General features: G+C 48.7%; 1 long non-coding RNA gene across 1 annotated transcript; it reads left to right on the plus strand.

Annotated features, from left to right (window-relative positions):
- The first annotated feature begins 4,060 nt into the window (after positions 1–4,060).
- Positions 4,061–9,622, plus strand: LOC147596104 (uncharacterized). The gene is made up of 2 exons (XR_015261600.1): positions 4,061–4,164; positions 9,387–9,622. It is a non-coding gene; the product is annotated as an uncharacterized LOC147596104 (long non-coding RNA).
- Positions 9,623–9,981: the final 359 nt, after the last annotated feature.

A 9,981-nucleotide genomic window follows, 5' to 3' on the forward strand; every position in this document is an offset into this window, starting at 1 on the left:
GGGTGTCCCGTTGTCAGCTTACAAGCTTCTTAAGTCAGGAGGACAGTTGCTGCTACAGCCCATAGACAACCTGGTCATCCTTAGCTAACATTGTCCAATTGTTTGGAGAAATAACCAACCGGTCTTCTTCATTCTCCATTTTTCTGAGAAAGCATTCTTCTGAGGGCCGAATGTTGTCTTTCATGAACAAACAGTTCAAAGGGTTTGGTTAAATCGGGCAACCCTAGAGCAGGAGTGAACATCAGAGCTACCTTTACATTCTGGAATGCCTTTCGAGCTTCAGGTTCTCACACAAGGGGTCCCTCCTTCAATTCCTTTAATCCACAGGTGACACCAGCCAGCCATTCCCAGAAACGTTTGCAGCTCCTTAGCTCCTTTTGGCTCCGGCATTTAGCAAATTGCCTCTTTTCTCTCATTTCCCAGTTGTCTTTGTCCCTGTGTGATTTCAAATCCCAAATACATGACAGTCTCTTTTCCAATCTGTGCTTTCTTCTTGGAAAATCTGTTATCACTTTGGCCCAAGAAATTTAGCAGGTTAGTAGTCAAGTTGAAATATTCTTCTCTGGTTTCTGTGGCTATTAAAATATCATCTACATATTGCAACACCAGTCTTTCAGGATAAATTATTTTGCATGTTTCTAATTCCTTAGCCAATTGATTTCCAAAGATCATTGGGCTATTTTTAAATCCTTGAGGTAGCACTGCCCAGGTGAGCTGAGTCTTCTGCCTAGTTGTGGGATTTTGCAGTTCAAAGGCAAAATATGCCTGACTATTTTTGTCAAGAAGAATACAGAAAAAGGCATCCTATAAGTTCAATACAGTGAACCACTTGTGATTTTCTTTTAAAGCTGTCAACGAGGATACAGGTTTGCCACTAAGGGGTGAATATCTTGAACTATTAAATTTATTGCTATTAAAATCTTGTACTAACCTATATTCCTCACTTTCTGGCTTTTTCACAGGTAAAATGGGAGTATTGAATTCTGATTCACATTCGACTAATAGTCGATATTTTTTTAAGAAATTTTCAATCATTTTCTCAAGGCCTCTTCTAGCTTCTAATTTTGAAGGGTACTGGTTTTGTCTTACCAGTTTGGTGCTCTCCTTTAGAAAAATCTTTACCGGTTCTGCTGCTTTTGAATGTCCGGGAACTTCGCCAGCCCACACCAAAGGGTTACTGCATTGTCCACTTCTTGAGGGATTTCATATGGCTCTGAAGTTGTCTGCAACATAAAAATTCTTGCCTCTCTGGCTTTTGATTAGGGTATATTTAATTGAATGTCACAGTTTTAAAAATTAATTTGTGCTTTCAATTTGCTCAATAAATCTCTCCCCAATAAGGCAACAGGACACTCTGGCATGTATAAAAATTAGCCAGTTCCCCATTTTTACCCACCTTAAAGTTAAGGATTGAATGAAAAAATTATTTTCAGCTTTCCCTGTGGCACCAATTTTGTCTACATGCTTTTTACTCAATTTTCTTCTACCAGTACTTAAAATGAATAGCTCCAGTATCAAAATAGAAAATCCATGGTTTGGGTCCCCAGCTGGATTGTAACCAGGGGTTCTGCTGCGGAATTCTCCCCCAGTCCTCTTTGCACCTCTGACACAGGCATCTGCTGTGCTGCCAGTTTTTTGTTTCTTTTTCAGAATAAGGACACGCATTTTTCCAGTGCCACCATGCTTCACACTTTGCACACTGATATTCCCAATCTCTCTCCTACTGCAGTTATTTTATCCATTCCTCTACCACACCCCGACCTCATCCCCGGTTTGTTCCCCTACTGCTTGTCGAAGTGGTAGGGGGGGCAAGGCTTGAGCCGCTCCTTGTTCTATCTGGTCTTGTCAGCTTCCAGTTCTCCCTGCAATAGGACTGAAACCCTCATAATTCAACTGTCCCACTCTACAGCTCCCACCGGGGGTTCGGTGTTCTGGCCCCTTTTTCTACTGTTTCATTTGTTAAACCTGCATCAACACTTCCAGACCGCACATAAAGATAATACAGAAATTTAACACATGAATTCTATGCTTTCCTCTTCAGTTCCACATTTTAAACATCACTTTCTATACTACAAGCCAGGATCTTTTCAACCTTTTTCCTTTTTTTTTTTTTTTTTTTTTGTTTTTTTTTTTTTATGCCAAAACCATCGGATCCTTGGGGACGTATCTGCAATCTTTCTGCCACTTGGGATGATTTCCCAAAGTAAAGAACAAATCAACATCGGGGACCACATCTCACTTTCCTTCCCTTCTACAAGATAACATCAACTGTAAAATATTGGATCAATTTTTTTTTTTCTAGTTACTGGGTCTCCCCTTATATCCTCCCAATGTTTAAGAACACATCCCAGTGGAGACTTCATTAATATTTCCCCTACCATTGAGGTAGACATAGAAGATATGTGTTTTCCCATATTTTACAAAGGAGTTTTTGGTACCAAAAAGACAATAACACTGTTCTACAAACAAAGTCAATCCCGTCACCAAGAAAAGTTTAAAACCCCAAATGCAATACTGTATATCATTCAAGTCCCTACACTGCAACACATGCATACAGACTTAAAAACAAAACAAAACAAAACAAAACAAAACGCACTGAAGCAACAATTAGCAGCTTGTAAATCACTTCTAAAACACCCTGGGGCCCTTTCCAAGCTATGTACAAATCTTACCAATACTCCCCATACTCTTACTCTTAAACAATTTAGACTAAATGCCAAATACCAGATAAATGCAAATGACAATTGTCCCAAATACAAAAACCAAACAAATGCAAATGACAATTGTCCCAAATACACAAATGTCCAACCCAGCAATAGCTTTCGCTTATGACTTACGGGCAGACGCCTAGGCTTCCAAACCAAACGGGTACCCTCTAAGCCCCAACCCTGCGAAGCTTTCGCCGCGCCTTACGGGCAGGCTATCCAGAGCAGACAGATTTCAAAGAAGAAGTGCCTTACCCTTTTCTCCAGGGAACGTTGCGAGGAGCTTTGTGAGTCGAGAGCGATGGGTCTCCCCGAGAATACCTCGGTGCCGGCTGGAGTTCGATCAACACTCGATCTCGTTCAGTCTCACTCGCAAGGTCCCATCTGGGTCGCCAAAACTGTTACCGAAATCCGGAATAAAACTCCTTAACAGCAATGAGAAGTTAAGAAGCAGGCACTTCTTTATTGCAGCGCTGGGCGCACGGGGGATCGCTCCACCTAGCGTGCGCACCCATTTGATCAACAGCACGGGTTAAATACACATTAATTATACATATTCATTAAATTCCAAGAAATAATATGCATAAACATAAATTTTCTGAGAAACCATTACATCATTTCCCTACCCACTCGCGCATGCCCAGTCTTTTGAGTCGAGGGTCTTTTGGTGGTCTTGGTGGTCATCAAAACGCCCCCTCCTCAAATTCGCTGGTCAAACTCCTCCTTGAAATCTCCATATCTGGTCTTGAGAACAGGTCGCGGTGCTGCTTGATTTTCCTGGCTCCAAAGTGATGGCTCAGGGCCTATTTCTGCAGGTGGTGTTTGGGGGTGTTTGGGACTTACCATTGTATTAAAGATATGCTAGGCTAGCTTCTAACAAATGCGTATTATAATATCTCTAGGGTCCCACTCCCTCTAAGGACAAATAGATTTCGTATAAAACTTAACCTATGTGACTACAGTTCTACAGTTAGCAAGAATCACCTCATACTGATATTTAATTTTCAACATTTATGTCATGTAACAGAGCGCTTACTGCCTGTGGAGAGGAGCTGCTGCAGCTGAAGCTGGAGAGGCCACAGAAAGGTAAAGAAGAAGAAGAAACCAAAGGCCAGCCAGCCAGCAGCTGCCTCCCGCTGCAGGCCAGAGAGAGCCTAGCCTGCCTCTCCGGGTGAGGAAGGATCCCTCTTTGTACTCTTCAGCAGGCCAGACCGCCAGTGCGCACTGCACAGTCTGTACGTGGAACCTGAAGCACGGTACGGCCACATAGCGCGCGAGCGAGCGAGCGTGGGTGGGTGGCTACGTGTCTAGGAAGCTTTTTGTCTAAGAGCTGTAGGACACCCACGTATTCTCTTAGGTGGAGGACAGCCAAGTGGTCGGAGTTACAGAAGAGGAGAGAAGCAGAAAGCAGCATCTGACCTGTCAGATTCTCCCAGCAGTGCCGGGAGTGAGAGCTGTGGTGAGTCCCCGGCCCCTGGGGCTCTGCCTCCTCTCTTGTGCGTCCCTGTCCTTCCCTGCCTCTCCCGTGACCCCTACCTTTCCCAAGCTGCTGTGATTTGTTGTTGTTGTTATTGTTTCCTTCTACCTCTCCTCTTCTGTCTGTTCTTGTATGCTCTTCCCCCTTTCTCTCTCCCTTTAAATCTCTTGTTCTACCGCTTCCTTTTGTTTTGTATCCCTGCACTTTTGTTCTGCTCCCTTTCCTTCCTTTGTTTGTCCTCTGTCTCTGTCCTGCGGCCCATTGCTGTTTTTGCCTTTTCCATCTCTTTGTCCTGATCTGCATCCGTCTTCTCCCCCCAACTAATTTCTCCAGCCTGTTTTCTGGCCTGCTTTTCTTTGCGCCTCTGCATGCCTGCCCTGTGCCTCTGCCTTTCTATCTCTCTCTTTCTTTTCTTATCTTTCTTTCTCTATCTCTTTGTCTTGCGTACTGTCACTGGTTTTTTTTTTCTGTTCTGTATCTCACTGTCTGTGACCTCCTCTGTGCCCCTGGATGTGTTTGCAGCCCCTGGGTGCAGAGCTGATGGCTGAGGACAGGCACAGGGAAGGGGGTGATGTGCTGTGGGGCTTTGGCAAGGGCCCCTGCTCCTGATGGGCTCCAGCTGGGGCTGGAGGTGGGGCAGCCCCAGATGGGTCCAGTGAGGCAGAGGGTGGGCCTGGCCCTGGCCCTGGCCCTGGCCCTGCTGTATGAGGGGCCTCCAGCTGTAAAGGGGGCCGCCTGGGCATGGCTGCTGGAGGGGACTGAGGAGTGAATCACAGGCAGGTGCCTCCAGCAAGGAGAGGCTGGTCCATCTGAGCCCTCCCTGACAGAGCAGACACCAGGACGCAGTGCCAGGAGCTCCGTGCCTCTGTCGGCCACGTGTGCGAGCCACCACGTTCTGCTACATTTGTCATTCAGCCCTGTCCAGAACGTAGCTGTGGTAGAAGTTAGATAGCATGCATGGTCTTGCTAGAAATGAAGCCTGGAGCATTTGTTTTCTTGTAGGAAGCTAAAGCAGGTGGTTTTTGATAATGTTGTCATTGCATGTAATGACATACTTTTCTAGTTAGCTTGGTATGACACCTATTTTTTTGTACCTACACCCCAGAAAAAGTAAGTTGAGCTTTGCGTCTCTCAGCATCTGAAGCACCACGAGCGGCAGTTGCGGCGTCGGACTTCTTGGCAATGAGTGGAGCCGGTGAGCAGAGCACTGCGGCGCTTTTGAGGAGGAGAGTGCCATAGAAGAGATTGGTGGTAAGTGGTGTGATGTTGAAGGGCGGTGCTGTTTGGTAGGTTTTATTTTTGGGGTTTTTTTTTTTGCAGATGGTGATGAGGAGCTGGGCGAGGAAGCGCCACCTTAGTTAGCATGGGGTTGTTCTTTTGAGGATGGAATCTGATTTCTGGCCATTTGAGAGCTAAGTTGAGGGACCACAGCCGAGGAGGGAACAAGGTTGAAAACTGCAGGGAGGGTGTAGTAAATTGATGGGAGGAAGAGGGCTCCCTGGGAACAGTCTCTCTCGGGAAGGTGAAGGGGGAGACGTTACTGGTCAGTGTACGCTGGGCAAGAGTGTTGCAGCCTGGGGCGGTCTGCCTTTTATGCAGTCTCTAGGCTGGATAACGTTTGTGGGCCTGTAGAGGCGCTGGCAAGGGCCGGCGAGGAGCAGCACGAGCTTTCAGTGCTGGCACTTTTGGTGTGGCAGCAATCGTCTGACGTCCGTTATTTTGAGGCCTTTTTTCCGGTGGGTGGCCGTGCGGAGCTGACAGTGAAAGCGGGAGCACTGGCGTCCAGGAAATCCCAGAGCCCTCCTCTGCTCGGAGGCAGTTCACGAGGACAGAAGTGTTGCTGTGCTCCTTAACAAACAAATATTCAACTTGGCACATAGAGGGTGAGGAGATCTCGGCTGTACTTAGGGTTGAGAAAATGTATGTAGGCATCTGTGTCTGTCCCCTGCCTGTATGTAGGACAGCGGTTCGAGTGAAACTAAAGCTGCCAATGAGTCAAAAAAAGGCCCGGGTGTCTGAAAAATGCAAAAGCTTTAAAGGCCAGTATCAACAGCTGTACCAAAGGTGCTGCAAGATACTCTGTCCTTCACGTGGTTTTAGTCCTGAGAAACCTCGCCCCAAAAGGAAGAGTTAGATTCCTGCCTAGCTTCAAACTAAGGGGTTTTTCCCTCTCTCTGCTGAATGTCTGCTGCCAGCGTTTCACCGTGGTCGCCCTTTCCTTGGCCGTGAAAGTACGAGATGGATGGAAAGGAGCCGCAGCGGTCTGCAAGTACAAGGTACGTCTGCGATGCGTGACTGCATTTTTCCTAAGGGACTTGCCGCATCCCTGCCAAAACCAGGACAGTATCCACCCCTTATTCCATACCACCTACGTCATGCGTATACATATACACACACATAGATGTAACTCCTTCAATCTATGGTCTATCCCTCCAAAGTCTGTTGAGTTCATTTAGTCCATGACTTTGGGTTCCATATGTCATACAGTCTTTCAGGACAAGAGAGATGGTATGTAGTATGGGACTGTTGCATGCTGCATCTGGAACTCGCAGTTGGTACATCTGGCGTGGCTGGTGTATCATGTCCATGGTCTGCAAATTGAAGATGTTGATCTTGAGGAAATTGTTGGGCGCCAGTTCCTGTTCCATCATCGTTGCATCTCTCTTGGTTTTATTGAAACTTATTCTTCACTGATCAGGGTGTTCTTGCTGCAATACCTTTGATATGACATATAAGAACTATGGAAATGATTATATACAGTTCAAATTATTGGCTGTTCTCACCTAAAATCAGATCTCCTTGAGGTACACATCGGACTTCCCCATCCTCCCGCATCACCCACCAAGTACATCCAGGTCCCTGGTTTTCCCTCATCCCTTACTAAACGAGCTGACTTTCGCTTCCAAGATTTCTTCTTCTGTACAGGGGCGACTGATACTGACACAGGTTGGTTCTCTGATTCGGTGCAGTGCCAGTAGCTAGAGTTGGAGTAGCCGCAGTGCCTGTCATTGGGGCTGGAGTAGCCACAGGGCCGGTAGCTGGGGCTGGAGCAGCCGCAGTGCCTGTCATTGGGGCTGGAGTAGCCGCAGGGCCGGTAGCCGGGGCTGGAGCAGCCGCAGTGCCTGTCATTGGGGCTGGAGTAGCCGCAGGGCCGGTAGCCGGGGCTGGAGCAGCCGCAGGGCCGGTAGCCGGGGCTGGAGTAGCCGCAGTGCCGGTAGCCGGGGCTGGAGCAGCCGCAGGGCCGGTAGCCGGGGCTGGAGCAGCCGCAGGGCCGGTAGCCGGGGCTGGAGCAGCCGCAGGGCCGGTAGCCGGGGCTGGAGCAGCCGCAGGGCCGGTAGCCGGGGCTGGAGCAGCCGCAGGGCCGGTAGCCGGGGCTGGAGCAGCCGCAGGGCCGGTAGCCGGGGCTGGAGCAGCCGCAGGGCCGGTAGCCGGGGCTGGAGTAGCCGCAGGGCCGGTAGCCGGGGCTGGAGTAGCCAGGGTATCGGTCGGTTGATTTTTTCTCCCTTCTTCCTGAGGGTGCTGCACGTTAAGCAGTGTTTGGTAGATACTAGCCAGTGCCCAGCACAAAGCGGTAAGCTTTGTCTCTTTAGAATAGCTATGGCATTTTTCTTTCAAATATTCAATCACTTCATCTGGATTCTGTAGTTGTTCGGGAGTGAAGTTCCAGACCATTGGAGGCGAGAAGTTTTCTAGGTACCTGCCTGTCTTCTCCCACATACCATGCCACCCCTGCCCCTCCAACCTCAAGGTAGATCTCCGGGTGAATTTTGTAAATAATTGTTTAATCCTAAACAACATCTGAAACCCATTTAGGACACAGAGCAATAGGAGTATGCTGGCTTGCACATCCCAAGGATATTCAAAATTCTCGAGAGCTGATGTGACTCGCTCAAAAGAAAAAGGGAAGGTAAAGGAGTATGGGAAGGTACCCTCCTCTGACTTCCCCATAGATTGGTTCTCCGGGGAGAAAAAGAAAAATGTGTGATTATTAATAATTCTTACCAAATGGCATCCAAAGTACGGAGTTGCCAGCAATGCCGAAAACAAGGACCAGATTAATTTAATGACCAGTGATGATACCATATCATAAGCCAGTAGTGCCCAGTAAATCAACATGAGAATTCTCATCCATTTCCGAGAAATGATAAACAGCACCAAAGGAAATACGTGATGCAACTTAGGAAAGACATAACACAACCATGTGAACACGTAGTACAACATTGTGACCAGGGATTCAAATAAAATAATGAGCACTTGTAACAACTTTAACACACTCTAGTCAGATCTGTCCTTACCTCAACCCTTCGAGCCCCACGTTGGGCGCCAAAATGACTGTGATGGTTTAGCCCAAATCACCACACAGCTTCTCGCTCACTCTCCCCCTCCCCAGGGGGATGGGGGAGAGAATTGGGAAGGAAGGAGAACTCGTGGGTTGAGATGAAGACAATTTACTAAAATAAAAGGGAAAACTACAATAATAACAGAATATAAGGATATCAAAAATATACAAAGTGAACAATATGTGTTTTCTCACCACCCGATGTCCCAATGACCGATACAGCCCGTCCCGAGCAGCGATCACGGAAACAAAACCGAGCAGCAAGCAAAGGAGCAAAAGGGAGCCAGCAAGGTAGGGGGAACGATGCCAGCAAAAACAAGCAGGAAGGATGGATGCCAGGAAGGCAGATACCCACCCTCGCCTGCCCCCACTTATATACTGAGCATGACGTTTATGGCATGGAATACTCTCTTTGGCTAGTTTGGATCAATTATGCTGTCTGTCTTTCTCCCAGCTTCCTGCATCTGCAAATTAGCGAGACTTGGAAAGCAGGACGGTGTCCTTGGTCTCATTCACAACAACTGGTATCATCAGGGCGTTTATGAACATTCTTCACACACAAAATCCAAAACATACCAGCTACTGAGAGGGAAAATTAACTCCATCCCTGCCAAAACCAGGACACCAGCTCAGGTTTTTCCTGCATCTCCATCCTGCTCCCCATCCTTCTTTGCTGGTCTCTGTCCCGCTCCCTCTCCCTCTTTCTGCTGCCTCTCTTCCTCTCTCCACTGCTTCTTTGCCCACCTCTGTCAGGCTCCCTGTCCTTCTCTGTCCCCATCCTTCTCTCGCTATCCTGTTTCCTGCCTCGTGCTTTCTCGCTACGCCCCTCTGTCTTGCAAGCTGCCTCTCTTCTCTTCTCTTGTAGTGTTCCGTGCCCTGCTCTTTGTTTTTAGCAGCCTCCAAGTCTGCCCAGCAGCCCGGCGCTCCAGGACACAGCCGACCCACCGTACGTTCCCTGCCGAACCAACGAGCGTGGCTCCTGGAATGACTTGGCAGTCGTTCCAGTGACACGGAGAGGGGATCGGAGGCTGCAAGCTCCAGAGCAGACTCGCTGCTCGGACTTATGTGCGTGACTGAATAAACACTCGCTGTCTCCTTTGACTTCATGGCTGCGTTTCTGCTCCCTTTGCCCGGGGCCATGAGAGGTGAGGAGCCCAGGGGAGGAGGTGATGCAGTGTGGGGGTCAGGCGATGGCCCCCAGTTCCTGCCGGGCTCCAGCTGTGGGCTGGGGCTGGAGGAGCCCCAGGTGCGGGCAGTGAGGGTGATGGAGGCGGCCCCTCCCTGTAAAGGGGTGGGTGCTGCTGGAGGGGCTGGTGCTGCCCTGCCCCGCCCCGGGTGGCCGTGGAGGGGCCAGTGCGAGCCATGGGAGGACTTACTGGCTGTGGACAGGAGCTGCTGCAGCGGGAAGCTGGAGAGGCTGGTGAAAGGTAAGGAAGAAAAAAACAAATGCCGTCTGACTG

The sequence above is a fragment of the Chlamydotis macqueenii genome, unplaced genomic scaffold, assembly GCF_036417535.1.
Source record: "Chlamydotis macqueenii isolate bChlMac1 unplaced genomic scaffold, bChlMac1.mat HAP1_SCAFFOLD_169, whole genome shotgun sequence".
NCBI lineage: Eukaryota > Metazoa > Chordata > Aves > Otidiformes > Otididae > Chlamydotis > Chlamydotis macqueenii.